At 29.5% G+C, this 19,860-nt stretch overlaps 1 protein-coding gene across 2 annotated transcripts in view; it reads right to left on the reverse strand.

Moving 5' to 3' along the window:
• LOC148300513 (lachesin-like) overlaps positions 1 to 19,860 on the reverse strand; it is a 135,200-nt gene that overhangs the window by 19,443 nt on the left and 95,897 nt on the right. The window lies entirely within an intron of this gene.

Here is a 19,860-nt window from a genome sequence, read left to right on the forward strand (position 1 = left end):
TTTACATAAACGACTTGAAAACATTGTAAATATTTGTTCCGTTTTCGGAAATTTAAGGCAAACAAGATGGTCGTTAATGAAAACCCATTATTTTTTTCAGAGAAAGAACGTTCTTTACGGGTAACCAGTTTCATTATTCCCCTTCTTTACTTGAAGTTTTTCCTTTTTAAGGAATAATAAGGCGTCATAAACAGTATTTATGCAAATTGCAAAATATGAGAATCACTATTTACCTACCACGAGCAGGATAAAGACGTTTGAGATTACACATAATACCTACTTCTATTTTTCCCAACATTTTGATAGGTCCAAATACTTGTTCAAAAATCAGGGTATTCTCCACTTAGGGGTTAGTTTTAATTTTTGACATCTCATCAAAGATGAAGAAAAATATGAAGGTCTGGTTAAGTGATCACTTTATACACGTGCAAAATTCACCATTCTACCCGTAATTGACAACCATACTACTAGAATTTTTCAATTTTCATATATTCATGTTTCCAATATTCGAAATGGAGAAAACAGTTAAAATAAGTATTTTGTACATTAAAAACTTTTAACCTTTTAAAATGGTATAATAATACTCTCCTTAATATTAATTGTTGTTTTTGAAAAAATATACTACTTAAAAACACTATTTCATGACTCCCGGTTTCGGAATAAACATTCCAACATCAGATCAAATGTCTTCCTTTGACCTAATGATGGAATGGTAATTCCGAAACCAGTAGTCACGAAATTGTGTTTTTAAGTGCAATTACATAAAATGAGTTATGAGTGATAAGGAGAGAGTTGATAACCTAAGGTTCAAATATTAGTTTAAATTATAAAATTACTGCTTCAACTTTCTAATTTTCCAAGTATAAAAGAGTGGTTAAATGATTGATTGACTAATATATCATTTTTTTAATTTTTTACATCGTGTGATTGTAAAAAAAATTTGTAAAATAATTAACATGGTTTTGTAAAAAATAAAGAAAAGTTAGTTGAAAGACACAAATAATAATTAAATTCGAATGGTGAAATGTGCTTCGACTTTAATATTGTGACCGGGTAAGTAATGTGTATTTTGCACGGTCTGCTAGGATCCATGAATTGTGTTGTTTATTACAGTAAATACACCCCATTTAATTGCTTTCTATGCTCCAAGCATTCTATTTCTTCCAGTGGGATTCTACTCCAACAACTAAACTGAAAATTGGGCTGCTGAAAAAAAATCTGAAATCCAATACGTGAAATTGTCCTCCATCTTATTTTTTTTAAATTAACTTTTTACGAAACCAATGGTACATATTAACTAGATTTTGAAATCAATTTAATTGTAATTGAGATAAAAAATATCGTGTGGAATCCTTCAAATAAACGTAATTAAATATAAAATTTGATTTCGGTTTTCTGCCTGTAATCAGAGGATGATATAAGTACAAATTTTAGTTTAGATAAACGTTATAGTGGAAAATATTGTGTACATGTTTATTACATATTTTTATATTTTTTATGATAGTAAGAACATTCAAGTAATTGAATTAAGTGGTTGATTTCAGTTTTCTTCCCGTAATAAGAGGATGGATGATATCACTTTAAAATTTTAGTTCACATATACTTAAATGTGAAAACTTTTGTGTATGTTGGATATTTATATTCATATGTTTATATTTTTAAATTTTATATGAGAGTAAAAATATATATAGTTATAAAATAAAATCGTTTGATTTCTATTTTCTTTGTATAATAAGAGGATAACATAACAATCATAATTTTGTGAAGATATTCGCGTAAGCGAAAACGATTTGGTATAAAAAAAAAAAAAATATATATATATATATATATATATATATATATATATATATATATATATATATATATATATATATATATATATATATATATATATATATATATATATAAATATATATATATATATATATATATATATATATATATATATATATATATATATATATATATATATGTATATACATTTATATATATATATATATATATATATATATATATATATATATATATATATATTTATATATATATATATATATTTATATAAATATATATATATATATATATATATATATATATATATATATATATATATATATATATATATATATATATATATATATATATATATATATATATATATATATATATATAAATATATATATATATATATATATATATATATTATATATATATATATATATACATATATATATATATATATATATATATATATATATATATATATATATATATATATATATATATATATATATATATATATATATATATATATATATATATATATATATATATATATATATATATATATATATATATATATATAAATATATATATATATATATATATATATATATATATATATATATATATATATATATATATATATATATATATATATATATATATATATATATATATACATTTTTTTTTTCTTTTTGAAAATATATCTTAAACCATGTATGGTAAGGACATTCAAAATATTTTTTTAAAAGTATTTTCACTGTTGTTTTCTGCCTGTAATAAAAGGATAATGGAACGTTGATATGAATTAATCAATTTATTAATTTATTGAATGATATGAATTTATTATTAAAGTTAGGAAATAGGTAAAACTAAAACGGTCATGTATAAAAACATTTTCAGTATATTTTTTGAAAACATTTCCGATATTATATGAGGACTTTCGAACTTATGAATTTAAATTATTTATTAAAAAATATATCAAATACTTTGTCGAAACATTAAAAAAACTATAAGATAGTTTCATTTTAGTTTCAACCTTGTAAAAAGACGAAGATATGATATTAGCAAAAATAATAATTTCAACGAAAATCTTTCCGTATGTTAACATGTTCAATATATATTTTAAGGATGTGAAATATTTTGTGTGGGCTTTCAAATTGACGAAATTAATATGTATGATTTTAGTATTGTGTCCATTGTAAGAGAATTATATGACTATGAAGATGACGATAAAGATATACGTATTAGCGAAAACAACGAAGCATAAACACGTAGTCAATAGAAATGGCAAAAAAATACCATTTTCGTATTTAAGTTCATAATGTGCAAATATAAACAAAATAATAGGTAGCTGGGATATTATAATAATTGGATCACGTACTTTGTCCTATTTTGAATGTGTCGATGAAATAAGTATCTTTGAAACATATCGTATTTGACCCGAAGAACATCCGGACTCCTGACATGGATCTATTTACACTTAAAGTACCCTATATCCCTTCTCTTGAATGATACACGCGTTAAGATAGCAAACAATGTTGAACCCTTTTTATTGTGAAATATTCATATCTCCATGTGACATCGTTACTCGAGGAAAGATTTCCTCCCTGGGGAATACAATGGACGCTCCTGATTACTATCGCGGCCATTCTATTACTTACAAAACTCTCAGATAGCTGGAACGTTGCTTCGGGCAGTTTTCGAGGGAATATAAAATTTGCTTAAGCTTCCGATTCCGAGTGAGCAAACACGACCGTACCTTGCACGAAGCTTTGTATGCTGTGACGTAACGCTTAAACACGGTAAATATCAGACTTCAATAATGTTATGCCCAGAAAGTGCTAACAAAAGAGTATTCTTAAAACTTGATAGCAACAAGTTCCAGCCAATTTACATGATATCTCGCTAACGTCAAATTGACCTAAAACTTTTTTACGTAAAATATTATCAAAGGAGGCGGAATGCTGACAGAAGAAATTTCCTTTTCGTATTTCTAGGAAAAGCTTCAGTCATTACATAGGGTGTAATTTGAGTTTTAAAGTGAAGAAAATATTAGGAAAATATTTCTGTAAATATTTTATTTTTTCATTGTATTTTTCCTAACTTACGAATAATTTCAATATTCTGTAGGAAACTTATGTCACATGGTAATAATTTAAAAATTACTTTTTCGTTTTTCAGAATTTTGGGGAAGGAAATCCCGATTATGTTTTGACGAATTATTTATGACATTTTTATCTAACCGGGGAATTCGAGAAACTTTTTTTAAACGCGACGCAACAAACTCGTAAATTTCTTTCATTCCTTAATATTTTTAAACTGGCAAAATATTTATTTTGTATTCAAAGAATAAAATCATTTTTATCACAATAATATAATTCATTAAAAACTCTTGATTTCAATAAATTAAAAATAATATAAACATCTCAAACGAGGTGAGGTACTTTATTATAAAAAAGGTTTGATAGGTGTCTGAATACTAATTAATTGCCTGGCTTATTACTTTAAATATTACTCATGTTTAACGGTCATCATTCTGCTTCCAAATTTTCGTATCAAAAGAACCTTAATTTTTTGTAGACGTTTATAATTAATCTTGATTTATGTCCATCGAGGATAAAATGTAGCATTTGTATGCAATAAAATAAATAACAAATTACTTTTCATTATAATGCATAGAGAGGGCTACAAATAGAAAAAAAACCACTTAATCGGTCTGTCACCAATACCATTTTGTGAAGATTTTTTTGCTTAAATATAAGAGTCTGTATTAATTAACAGTTAAAGCAATAAAACAAAATCATAGTGATTTTTAGAACATAAATCTTATTAGCGGATTAAGAACAAGTAAAAATAAGTGAAAAGGCACATTAGACAATTTTTTTCTTCTCATTTATCATCAATATGTTGTGGTTCGTCCGTCCCAAATATCGTCCTACCCATTTCTGATGAAACTTTAAGTTTACCAACGGAAAGGAGTAAACAAAGGTCTTGGTACCCAACATAGGGTCATTTGAATAGCTAGAGTCAGTTTGGTGTTCCTTCTTATGATTTTTTGCTTGGGGGCGGTTTTTGGGGCGTAGGAGGCTAGGCAATATAGCAATATGAATGGGTTCGAATGGAAGCCTAGAGTCTTAAATTGGACCTATGAATGTGGTGGGAGCTTCAAAATGCCACTTTTAAGTAAAAACAAATAAATAATTTTGTGGGGTTAAGGCAGTCTCGATATTTTTTTTACATTTAGTAATAAGTAAATGCGTTGAGTAAATATGTTAATTTGTCTAAGCTTTGACATAAATTAAGGCTATAAAAGTAAGACCAATAGTTTTGTTAACATAACGAAAATCGTTAAATCCAAACCTAAGTCTCTAATAGGCCACCTTTTCACGAAGTGTTCTACCCCTCAGACCAAATACCACCGCGTAAGAAAGTATGATTACTCCAATACAACCCCACGAAATGGCGTTTGGGAAATATGGTTCTGTCCCTTTTATTTGTTTGGTATATTACACCTTAAATCGGTTCAATAAACCAATCGTTAGTGAAAGCCTTTAAGCCGATTACTGAGTTTTTTCGAGTGATCCAATACGTACCTACTGGAAAACAAGGGGTTTATTTCCGATAACGATTTATAAAAAAAAAATTGCGATGAAAATCATAATGCAATAAAGTTTTGGAAAAATTGGCACACAGAATTAAATTAATTTTTGTGAATTTGATTTATTATTATAAAAAATACATATTAAAACCAAAATTACTATAAGACATTAAGTAAGACATAGCTTATGCAGGTATGTACTATTATTTTATCTGCCTCCGTAGTGTAATTGTTGGAGGGTTTGACTTATGCGGTAGAGGCACCAGGTTTGATTCCTAGATAAGTTAAAATCAATACCTGATTAGTTTAATACAAATATTGCTTTAATATCAATCTCGACCGATTCCTTTTGTGTACGACTCATCACCTTACCTTCATGAAATTAACGATTTAATAAAATAAAAAATAAAAAAACAAACAAAAAACAAAAACACTGCGTTGTACCAACTAAATTTAGATTTTCTTTCTGCTTGAAATATAAATAAGAATAATAAGTTTTGATTGAGATAATGATTTATTATAAGTATATTTTTTGCTTTTTTGACAGTTTCGAGTTCATATTTACATATTTTTATTAATTTTTTATTTATTGATTCGGCATTAATTTTGTGGCATGACATGTTGATATTTTTTTAAATTAAACACTTGAATATACCACTTAATGAAATTTAAATTGCCATTTAAATTTTTGTTATCATAAAAAAATACATTAAGTTTTAATTTAAATTTTAAAACAATAATTGTTTTTGTTAAATTATTAATATCGAGTTATGTTTAGTATTCATCTCTAAAATGTTCGATGATTAATTCGTATCAAACTAAATGAATTTAATTAAACACAGTACCTAACAGACAATATGTCACACGTATTAAAAAGCGAGAAAGATATAAATTTCGGTGATTTCTAGTGGTTTGGTACTAAAAACCTTGGCTGAAGAAAACCGGTAAACAATGCCAAACAAAAGTGTTGCAAAGGGATGATGGGGTCAGACAAAGAAACAAACAACCCAAATAAGAGTAAACAAAGTGTTCAGTGATATTGAACTTATATGTAAAAAGGATTGTTCTTGAATCACTAGAACTTCACTAGAGACATCTATTGGTGAGATGTAAAGAAGCTTTTTACTAAGCAGAAACTCTTATAATAAGTTTCTGCTTAATAAAAAGCTTCTTTACATCTTGTAAAAAGGATATTCAAATATTCGAAAAAGGCATTCTAAAAAAAAGTTACTTTGTACACAAAAAAATCATATCGCATATTTGTGTGTTATAAATATACTTCCTGTAATACACCTTAAAAATAACCTTTGAGCATGTATGTATATAAATATAAGCGTATATGTGTATATTATAACCGAATAGTTTACGGTTGTACAAAAAGCTTTGTTACATACGAGGTTATGTAAGAGCACAGGATAAAGACGTATAGAAAACTCATAAAAATATTTTTACGACATTGAGATTTATTTCAGAGGAATATTTTTTTGAAAAACTCCTTTTAATTCAGAGCCTAGATACTATTATCATATCTCGACGCCTCGGGGTAGATCCTAAGAAGGGGTAAAGGGTAAAAGGACCCAAGATGGGACATTTACTCTCTTGTTACACTAAGGATAGTTTTTATTATAGGCGTGACGCAGATGTGTCGTGGACCATTACGCTTATAAATATATTTCCTTCAAATTTTCTTTCTTCCTTATCCATCCTTTGAAAATAAAGGGACGAGATATGTACCTATCTGTGCACGAGAAAGGCAAAAGGGTTGCCCAAAATGGTGTATGAATCTTAATAATACCAATTTTATAAATGTTTCCTCTTTGGAAATAAAATTATCAATAACGAAGGTCTATATATTGACAAAGGGGTACAAATAGAAACGTGTATTTTATTATTCTCAATGAAATTATTTATTTACAATCAATATAGAATGAATTTAAGTCATCTTTCATTTAATTTTTTATTCTTCTAGTGAATTATAATATTTTCAAACAAGCAATATTATTATTTAACTGGTTTTTATTTAAGTTTATTTCAATTCAAAATGGATATTTGTATGTATTGCACATACTATTTTGTCCACCTCCGTAGTGTACTTGTAAGCGCGTTTGGCCATCGTTATGGAGGTAAGGGGTTAGATTCCCAGGCAGATTAAAATAAAAACGGTGATTTTCATTCTCGTATTAATCTTATGTCACCCTAAACTGATACAACAAGCACAGCACTGATCAGCTTGCCTTCATACAATAAACGATCAAGATAACACAGTGTTGATGCGATGCAGTTCTTTATACACCACAAGGTGTAAGGTGTAAGGAAAAGATTATTTGAAAAATAAATATGTACATGAGTAAATGTGACTTCCTGTATCAGCCTCCTAATTATCATGGGTCCTGGAGTTGATATCCAGGAGGGTCAGAAAAATAATAATGAAAAATTAACGTGTCTTTCATTCAAATGTTTATTAAATATTACCCTGGACTGGTACCTGAATCGCAGGACAGATTACTAAAGGATCAAATGAACTATATGCGTGTGTGTGTGTGTGTGTGTGTGTGTGTGTGTGTGTGTGTGTGTGTGTGTGTGTGTGTGTGTGTCCGTGTGTGTGTATGTGTGTGTGTGTGTGTGCGTGTGCGTGTGTGTTTATATAAAATTATATTATTTTTAAAATTGTTGATACGTATTCTATTTTTCCACCCTATTATTATCACGTAAATATATGAAAAATCATTGGAAAGAAAATTCGTGCCTGATTACACATACTTACATGTGATTCCAACCCCCGCAGCAAACAATGTTCCTCCCCTAACAGTGTATTATCCATCCACCCTCAAAGAAAGTTATTCAATTACCTCTATGTGAGCTTCTCCCGCATAATATTCTGATGTAAGGGTAGAAAACCCCTGAACTATTTTAATTCAACAAAATTTAAATGTAAACCTGATTCTGTCGCGAGAATTACAAATATTACCTAACTTTTATTACTTACCTACGTATCTCCAAATTAGTTGATATATGAATATATAACACACTCTTAAACAGTCATTAAAAATTTACCTAGTAAATTTCAAATTTTGCTGTTCTGCGTATCAACCTTTCTTGTTATATTATTACAATATAATGATAACGCGGACGTAGTTAAATAACCTGAACATTACTTTAATTCTGCAAAAAATAAGTAAATTAGGTTTCTTTCAATAACATTCATTTATTCAAAAGACTTTAATGTTTCATTGGAAATTAAAATATCTATAATAAATAATAATAAAACCCTGATCCGCACCCCAATGGTGCATAGGGCACTGTGTCATATAAACGCAGTGTTATCTTGATCGTTTACACAAGAAGGAAAGGTGATCAGCCATCCGCTTCAGTTACTACCAGTCCATGGTAATATTGAATAAATATTACAGTGAAAAAATCACTATATTTTATTTTACCCCCCTTGGAAATCAAACCTGGGACCTCCAGAACGGTAGCCGAGCGTGCTGGCCATTACACTACGGAGGCGGACAAAATATACATAAATAAAGCACAAACATTAAATGGTCAGATCCAAATACCAGAGCTCTAATTCCGATTTCGTCGGATTACATTAGTTACAGTTTTAACTACATAATGAAGGTAAAGTTCACATTTTTTTCCATTCCATAAATAATAAAATCTGTTATTTTTCAGTAACTTTATGTTTCTCAATATACATATCGATAACTGGTTTAAGAAATTAAAAGTCGTAATAAATAAAAGTCTATTTAACATTTTCCTTGCACCGAAGTTTAATCTCTTACTTCCGTATGGAATCCCATCCCAGGAGAGATTCACCATCAACATTGAGACATCCAGGAAACCAAAGAAGACTAAAATTAAATTAATATTTTTAAAAGAAAAACGAGTAGTGTTTAATAACAAAATCACGTGTTTTCATTAAAAAACAGACTGTAATGGCTTTTATTTTATTTTTAGACATCGTGCGGAAATGCTTGAAAGAACAATTAATTCAAAATGTCAGCCATTTTTTTGGTCTTTTTTTAAAATCCTATGGGGTTGAAGTTTATTTCATCTTAGAATTTAATGGTTCGTATTTATACTTTTAGCGGCAATTTCAGGTTAAGTACTTTTTTACACTTGAAAAAATCTGAATCAATTTAGTTTACAACCGTGTTGGTGTGTTTAAAATATTTAGATATTTCTTTGGACTAAGTTATAATTAAATTTAATAAAGTTTGTATGTGTTTTAATATAAATATTAATAAAATACTTGTTTGGGGCCACTTATTTGAGTGTATTATGTATGCATTATATGTAAGTACAAATATACGACTAGTTTAGGAAACTAGTCGTTGACGTGAATAAACTTTTAAAAAAACGCTCTTATAAATGTGTTTTATTTTTATATTTAAAAAAAATAGATTAACATCATTATTATTGTTAAATAGATGGGGATGAAATATATACCAATATGGCTTATATGCTATTGTTACATTTTGTCATGTATAAATGCCATACATTGCATATACATTCAGATATACATATGTACATGGAAAAAGTTGTTTAATTTTTCAACTGATGATTAATCACCTCACATTTTATTAAAATTAAACACTTCAATATACCACTTTAAAGAGTTTTATTTATATTTACGACTAGTTTCGAAAACGACAGATGTTTTCATCTTCTAGTACAAATTTAAACCTTAATTTAAATTGTACCAGTTTTAATTTAAATTTTAAAGTATTAATTTGTACCAGAAGATAAAAATATCTGTCGTTTTCGAAACTAGTCGTAAATATAAATAAAACTCATTAAAGTGGTATATTCATGTGTTTAATTTTAATAAAATAATCATTTCATTCCGCAAAGTTAATGCCGATTCAATAAATAATACATTAATCACCTTGTTATACCTTTGATTGTGTTCTTTAAATGTTATTAAATACCCTGTCACATTTTCAATACGAAATTTTCCCGAATCTCTAGAAAAGTTTGCTTTTTCACAAATCGACCTTATTGCGGGAGTGAAATGTAGTTCCCACCGAGTAAAAGACAATATCAGCCTTAAACCGGGTTAGCTGGAAGGAAGGCTTGGGACGCCACGGGATAATGGAAGATGAGAATGATTTTTTTTCTCAAAATAGAAAGGATTTTTTTAAACTTCGTAAAAAAGCTGTTACGTGAATAACGGAGTTTCTCGCATCCTCTCTCTCTCTTTCTCTCTCGTGTAGGAAACATCTTTGTGACGTCGTAAATAGTTGTCGTGTATAAAAGCCCAAACAAGCGGGAAAATTACATTTGGTGAATATGAAAAGTGTTACCTGAGATGGAAAACTTTGTTTATTAAGACGAGAATTCTGGTGAATTTGTGGAAATGCAATGATCGAAACGGCTTTAATGCAAGCTTCATCACTAAAATGTACATTATTTTTAGGTTTATAGAGAAAGGAAAAAAAACACATTTTAATAATATTTTGTTTTACTCGTATGCAGCGAATATAAGGATAGCCAAAACACATTTTTTTACAACTTATCAGTACCCTTCTCTACTTAATACAACAAAACAAAAACCATAAAGAATACGCGATTTGCTGGAAACACTTGGTTAAATGATTTTATAAACACAAATTAAAAATCTAAAAACTTTTATGTAGTTTACTAGCGTAAACATTGCATTACAGGTGTAGGCGGGTAGCCACTACTACTACCAAGTTGGCAACACTGAACTATGGCTACTATCAAGTTGGCAACCCGTTGAAGATTCAATAAAAGCAGCCAACCGGAGCGCGCCAGCAAGCTTCGCCTGTATCGCTGGGTTGTTAAAAGACGTATATTTTAACTTCTCATTTAATTTAAGTTCAATAATCCATTAGACAAATTATAATTAGTTAATATCAAATCGTAACAAAAGTGTAAGAATTTATTTCAATAAACAAACTGTAAGTACGCATTTCTTTTAAATATACTACTCTGGCATCCTGCACAATAACACACGCACAAGGTGCCTAAACAGGTAATTGTATTTTTAAGGCTGTTCCGGTTAGCGTTGTAACTTATTGGAATATATGTGTAAATATTATAAAATGCTTTTCAAATAACTATCCCCTGAACCAATACTTTTAGGGAAAGGTTATATACTTGAAAATAATTGATGTTTATTTTTCAATGTAAAATATTTAATAGTCATTTCATTAAAAAAAATTGAGGATAAACAAATTACGTGGTCACTTCAACCAGCCTATGATTGTAAGCCCTGTGAATACCTCGATTTTAATATTCTTTTTTGTCTTTGTTGAGATCAACATTTAAAAAAATTCATATCTCTTTTAACTTATCTTACATATAAGTGGAGCGCAACTCTAAATTTATGAACAAAAATTTTGGCATGCTAAAAATATTGCGAATAAAAAAATGTGTTAGCAGTCATCGATAAACCTCAAGTCAATTGTCATTAAATTTCCTAAAATGATAAGAGTTTTAAATGTTATTACAACAATTATTCATTAAAGATTTGTACATTTTTTTTATTATTACTTTATTTCAGAAAACTGAAAACATGTTTTACTTTATTTTAAAATATACTTTTGTTTTTAGAAGTTGACCTGTTAAACTGCATGAAATAGTATTAATTCTTTTGTATCGTATTTTCTCAACCATTCAAAGATAAAATCCTTTCAACCTACAAAACTTTCCATTATTTTTGTACTCGCATATTTTGGGAAAACAAGGTCAGGACTATTTCTACCCCTGCAAAAAGATGGGGTAAAATAGTACCAGTTTGTAAGTTACTATGGCCGGTGAATTACTAGTAACATTGTGTAGGGGAAAGCAGAGGGGTGACAGGTAACATCAATAAATTAATCCCAACATAATATTTTCCATAAAGGTTCTACTCCTAAATACGAGTCGAAATATAAAAATAAATTTATTTCGATATGGAATTTAACAAGTGAGAATTTGGAATGATATAAATGTATTTCAAATAAAATCAGAAATAAATTAATTTTTCGGTAAATTTACCTTCAAACCCCTTACCGCACCCCAATGGTGCATAGAGCACTCTATCATATAAACGCAGTGTTATCTTGATCGTTTACTCATGACTGAAAAGTGATCAGCCCTCCGCTTCAGGTACCAGTCCAGGGTAATATTGAATAAATATGAGAGTAAAAAAATCACTTATTTTTATTTTACCCCCTCCCCTGGGAATCGAACCCAGGACCTCTAGGACGGTAGCCGAGTGTGCTGGCCATTACTCTACGAAGGCGGACAAAAACGCCAACGCAAAAATGCAAATTCGGTAAATTTTAATTATTATTTAATAAAATATTTCAGGTTGATTTTTGGTCATAAGATTCAATTATTAGATTATGCTAATGGCAGACACTGGATTATGTACCCTAAAAATAAATATCATGAAAAATGATAAATCTTTCATCTCAACTTGAAACATATATAATTACTTAACCTAAAATATTCAATATTGTTGATTGATTTCAGAATTTTATGACGTACAAATAAAAATAAAAAAAAAGTTATAAAAATAACGAAAAACAATTTCCTGTTAAAATTCATATTCGCAGAAAGCAATTATTAAGGTTGCATTATGTAAAAAAAAATGTAGTAAAAAAAATACTAATATGTAACAATAGAGGCATTTTAATGGTGACGTATTTTTTTTAAAAGTTTCATTAAAGTAGCCATATTAATATCTTAAGTGTCAGAATTCTTCTTGCTCCCACGCCTTGAAGAAGGCAATACGAAAGTCTCGTCTTTTAAAATAATTACGACCAATGTTTAAAATTGTTTAATTTGCCTTAAGTTCGCCTTTGCCATATTCTCTGGACATTTTCACTCCAGAGGTCCCGCAGAATTCCTCATATTAAAATTAACGCCAAGATTCGGCAGAAATAACGCGGAGAATTCAAAATTAAAAGCGTCCATTGTGAGCTGATGGTTATCGCCGACCCTAGCGGCAAGTAATCGAATTAATTTTGACGTTTGGAGGGCAAAACGGCGGGAAGGAGGGATCAAAGCGCGCAATCGGCTGACGGCGGATGGCAGCTCTCATATCAATTACAGACCCGCGGTCGCAAAGAACGTTTAAAACACTTGTAATTTGGTTTCGTCACAATTCAAAAGTAATTTTATTTCCCGCAATCGAGACAAAGGCATTACTGTATAATTGCGCTCCGTGATTTCCGAGGAATCTCTTTACGCCTTGTGCGCCTTTTCAACAGCAGTTTGCGCTAATGTCTGCCAGAAGAAATTATTTTCTTGTAATGTTTTATGCTAATGACCATATATATTTTTTTAGTATTAAGTATTATAATTTTTGCAGTGGTTTAACTCTTACATATGCAGATTTATAGGAAAAGTGAAATAAATATGATAGGACACAAATAATATATAGGTAAATGAAGATCAGGGCGAAGAACATGAATTATGTTTTAAGAAAATTAGAAGAAACAATTGAAACATCATTTAAGAATAAAATAAAAACTGACATAACAGCAACGATGAGGGAACTCGGTGTTGCATACTAATACTCATGCAAAACCTCTGACGAATTCCCTGATATTACTGATCCTTTATCGCACGCAATGGTGCATAAGTCATTGCATTGTTAATTGAAATTAACATTGCAGCGACTTAATAAAAAAAATCTTTATACGAAGGCAAGGTATCAGTCCTGCGCTTCAGGTACTAGAACATGATGATATTCAATAAATACTTGAATAAGAGAACACTTATATTATTTTTTTGACTCCCCTGAAAATCGACTCCAGGACCTCCAGACGGACAAAGACAAGACGCATATACCTATATATATATATATATATATATATATATATACATATATATATATATATATATATAAATATTTATATATATATATATATATATATATATATATATATATATATATATATATATATATATATATATATATATATATATATATATATATATATAATATTAACATAGATAAAGGCACTTACCCACATGCTTATATCGTAAAAGGACCTTTGTATATTCCCCTTGAAATAAAATACAAAGTAAACAACATGGAATTTGAATTTTAAATAACTATCCCTCAAATTTAGTCAACGTATTTCAAACGTGAAACAAAAATAATATCATGGCATTCTTCGTGTTTTATTATTCGATTTTGCTATAAGTCAACCTTCCCTGTTCGGGTAACCAGCCCCCCCCCACAACTCCCCCCGAGATACATTATTCATAGTCCTTACTTTGGCCGAGAGGGTTCGTACATACACTTACAAAATGGTTCATTCTGCTACACAAAGTAGACGGAGTTTCTTCAGTTAGTTTGAATGTTCAATGCCCTTTGCTCAACGACAATGGAGAGTAACTTAAATGCGCAATTCTGCATTGATATTCCTCCACTGCGATTTACAGCGATCTCATGTTTCATTTTTAAATGAAAAGAATAGTCCTGTCAGTATTTTTGTAAAAAATATATTACAATATATTAACCGTTACATTAAAAACTATATATATACATAAAATTCAGCATGATGTTTTTTTTAATTAATCGCTCTGTTTATATTAAAAATTAACTATTACTTGAATAAATTTTTAAAATTTGTTGTGACATCTTAAAATAGTCGATTAATAGTAACGATTTTTTAAAAATAAATCGAAATAACAGTAAAATCTTAGTTATCAAAATTAATTGAAGATGAGGGTGTAGTGTTTATAATCGAATAAAAATCGAGGAATGAATGGAAAGTATATCTGAAAATATTGTGAATCTATTGAAACATTATTTAAACAAACATACATACAATACTTCAAATAGAACCCAGGGTCGTTGGCCCTACAATTTCACCGCCCGATTGATATTGGTGCTGTTGTATTTATGCAGGGCTTGTATTATATATTAAATAATTTTTGTTTAGCTTAATCTGGTAAGCAAAGGTTCTAAGGTAATATTATATTTCAATATTATTATTATTTTATTTCAATTTTTTTTTTTTTTATTTTTTTATTTATGTAGCTAAACAATTCTAAGTGATAGTTTAACATAAAAATACAACTTAGTAGACTCAAAAATCTGTGTTGGATTGAAAAATCAATACATAAATTATTATTAATAGCTAAGTAACATTTTTACGGTCTTACAAATGTAAGTGTTAATCATAATCCCATATATCTTTTTAATGTTATACTCTATATTATCATCCGTTTACATCATAATGAATATACTGAATATAACATCACAGCATATTTTAAATTTTACGTATTTAATGTGTTACAAACCTGCATTGGATGGTTTTACTATACAACTACGATTGAACATTTTTTTTGTACAAAGCTGTATAGAAGTATAGTTTGTTCCATTTAGCCGGAACATTTCATTTTCATCCTTAATTTTTTTTTATGAATTTTATATCACAATTAAGGTAGAAATATTAATTGTGATATAAAGCTAAAGCAACAAAAGTTGATGTCTTTTTTGTCAGATTCTTTCTAAAATATTTAAACCCCCGAAAATAAGTGCGATTGTATATTTACACTGTTATAATTATTTCGTTAAAAATTATATGTTTGTCAAATATAATTTTGGGAAAAGCTAAGTATAATTAAAGCTTTCTCGATTCATTATATAACAAGTGGATATTTATTATTATAAACCTGGATAAGTTTTTTTTGCGAGTTATTACTTTAACAAAATAATAAACGGAAAAATATTTGGCAGACTATAATATATTCTAAACTATTATGAACTTAGTTCGCCTCCATAGTGTAGTGGTTAGCGCGCTAGACTACCATGCTGGAGGTCTTGGGTTCGATTCCCAAGAGGGTAAAAATAAATATTAGTAATTTTTCAGTCTAATATTTATTTAATATGACCCTGGACTGGTACCTGAAGCGGAAGGCTGATCACCTTTACTTCGTGTATTTAACGATCAAGATAACGCTGTTTCCATACGATGCAGTGCCCTATGCACCATTGGGGTGCGTATAAGGGTTAGAAGAAGAAGAAGAACATTATAAAATTTGTGAGTACAAAGGTGCTTAAATTATAAATTAGGTACTTAAATGTATAAATAGATTTTAGAAAATACTGGCCGTACCTTTGCGCGGAATAATTATTTATTATGAATCCTTATTAAAGCAGCCATCCGAAATAATCTTTAAACGGTTTAAACCTCACCGGTAGCGGTGGCCATACAAAATACAAATCCGATTGGCCACGCATAACCCCTACAGTCATTAGGCCACTCATACGAGATCGTAATGGTACAACTTACTAAACAACCATCTTCATAATTTAGAAGTCTGACAGTAATCCGAAATGTTTACAGCGCCCGCCCATGGAGATTAGGCGGGGTGAAGAAGGACCTGTTGAACCGGCCCTGGAAGGGTGAGAGGGTGGCCGGCGCAGGGCGGGCGGAGAGAGTTCCGGACGAAAACAATGACACAAGCCTCCTTAATGACACGACTTAAACGTTCGTGCAGGGGTGTCTTAACTTTTACTTGCGGGCTATTCATTTCGAAAGGGCTTGGGTTTTACTTTGATTTTTAAAGTACATTGTTTGAGTTGGTATTATTTTAATTACTTTTTAGTAGAAATAATACATTTTTAATTAATGTTTTGCTTAGTAAATACCACTATTTCTTAAAATCTACTGTGACATACGGTGTTTGAAAATGATGCGGAATGCATCAAAACACGTGTCACAGTAGATTTTAAGATATTATGGTATTTATTAAGTAAAACATTAATTAAAAATGGATAGATTTTACCACAAAGTGACTGCCGAATCAATTAAAGAAATAATACAAGTTTACACGGAATTACACTATCAATTGTAATTTTTGTCAGATTTCGCTCTTGTGTAAACGAGAATTCGCAAAATCTAATTACATTTTTAACGTAGATGTAGATGAAGAAGAGTGTAAAAGTCCATACTCTTCTTCATACTTCTCTTCGCGAGTGTTTTTGTCTTGAATTTTCACTCATGAATTACATGAAATTATAGTAGCTTTAAACATAAAGAGTAAATCCACTAACGAGTAGGCAAAGGCTATAAAACTTAAAAAGTTGAAGCCTGAGTAGGATCATGATAAACGGTGTTGCATAAGCCGTAGCTGGATTTTAGAGTCACTTGGACTTTAGGTGATTAAAAAAAACATACTCTTCTTCATCTTTATTGATGTGCCAAAAATGTAAGAATTAATTCCCAAGTGGAACCCAGATTTGTGAATAAGGATTTGGACACACCCAGGAAAGTTGTGAAAAATCTGATGAAATTATATTTGATGTCTTAATTGAGGTGAAGGATCTTTCTTAATAAAACAAATATGGAGTCCTGAGCATACGCAAGGTTAACATCCTGGCATCGACTGGGTTAATTAATCGCGTTTTTACTTTGTTATGTTCGCCATCAAAAAGAAGGAGAAATAGAAAAATACAAAATACGGCTTTTTTGAAATCCTCAAGTGGTACAATACCGTATCTCAAGAGAAAATAGTTTGAGTACCACTGAAAAACTGGTATGTTGTGTTGTGTTTTAGTCGACATCGCTTAATAATAAGAGCGACACTCGACTAAATGTGTCGCTTTGAGTGGTTCACTCGGCTTGTATGATAATGCCTTTTGCCTCTTGCGACTGAACGTCAAGGACTCTTAATCTTTATGTGTTAAATTAATAACATTTCACTTAACTGTTCAGGTTTATTTAACTTGTGGTACGTTCCAGTGGATCGGATTCTAATTACTTTTCTGCTTTAACGTTTATTTACTATAAGTATTTTCAACCTACAAGACTAACTGTCGTATACCGTTATATACATGATAAACCATTTCATGGCTTCGTTATTAATTTTAAAAAGCAACATGTAAATGTATTTTTTTAATATCTTGATCAAATAATCTATCTGATTCTGAAAATTTTGTCTATGCACTGTTGTAGAACTTCTGAAAATACCATTTGTTATAAACAAATATCAAGAAAATAATTCTAGAAATATACGATTCCAGTATAATTTAAGCTCTCCATAATATAACATCATATTTCAGAATTATAAGCTTAAATAATAAAAATGAAAATTGTATTTTCTGTCGTTTCTCATGTGTGTGATTATAATCCAGGATTTGGACCTCACATACTAGTATAAGAGTTTCTGCTTATTAAAAAGCTTCTTTACATCTCACCAATAGATGTCTCTAGTGAAGTTCTAGTGATTCAAGAACAAGGTTTCTAAATTGGTTCATATATAAAGAACTTCCAAGAATTTGAGTAGTGTGGTTGTCAATAATGGGTAGAATCGGTGAATGTTACACGTGTGTAAGGTGATCACTTAAACCAGCCGATGACGGTCGTTAGCCCCGTAAATGCCCAGACTTCCATATTCTTCTTCATCTTTGATGAGATGTCAAAAACAAAAAAAACAAAAAAAACAAAAAAATAATAATAATAATAATAATAATCCAGGATTCGGATCTCACATACTAATATAAGAGTTTCTGCTCAATAAAAAAGCTTCTTTACATCTCACCAATAGATGTCTCTAGTGAAGTTCTAGTGATTCAAGAACAAAGTTTCTAAATTGGTTCATATATATAGAACTTCCAAGAATTTGAGTAGTGTGGTTGTCAATAATGGGTAGAATTGGTGAATGTTACACGTGTGTAAAGTGATCACTTAAACCAGCCTATGACGGTCGTAAGCCCCGTAAATGCCCAGACTTCCATATTCTTCTTCATCTTTGATGAGATGTCAAAAAATAATATGAAAATAACTTCTGTAATTGGAGATAATCCAGATTTTGTGAACAAGTATTTGGACACACTCAAAATGTTGTAAATAAATTATCTGGTCAAATTATAAGCTTAATAATAAAAATGAAAATGGTATTTTCTGGCGTTTCTCATGTGTGTGATTATAATCCAGGATTCGGATCTCACATACTAATATAAGAGTTTCTGCTTAATAAAAAAGCTTCTTTACATCTCACCAATAGATGTCTCTAGCGAAGTTCTAGTGATTCAAGAACAAGGTTTCTAAATTGGTTCATATACATAGAACTTCCAAGAATTTGAGTAGTGTGGTTGTCAATAATGGGTAGAATTGGTGAATGTTACACGTGTGTAAAGTGATCACTTAAACCAGCCGATGACGGTCGTCAGCCCCGTAAATGCCCAGACTTCCATATTCTTCTTCATCTTTGATGAGATGTCAAAAAAAAAAAAAAAAAAAAAACATATTTCAGCGCCAAGTTAAGTAGATTGTTAATTATTTGAAGGCAATATGAGAAGTGTTACATTTAAGATTTTATTAAATGGAAAATAGTTGACGGAAATGTAGAAATTTTGTTTAATGGTAGGAATAGCAGAATATAAGCAATGGCTAAAGTAGCTGATGCAAGTTTTACTTTGCCAACATGTAAGCATCTTGCAAGGATTTGTACTCTATGAATAGGCTCCTAAATATAAACGAAATGTATATTATATGAAG

The sequence above is a fragment of the Brachycentrus maculatus genome, unplaced genomic scaffold, assembly GCF_059751285.1.
Source record: "Brachycentrus maculatus isolate JH-2025_06_01 unplaced genomic scaffold, ASM5975128v1 h1tg000703l, whole genome shotgun sequence".
NCBI classification, from domain to species: domain Eukaryota; kingdom Metazoa; phylum Arthropoda; class Insecta; order Trichoptera; family Brachycentridae; genus Brachycentrus; species Brachycentrus maculatus.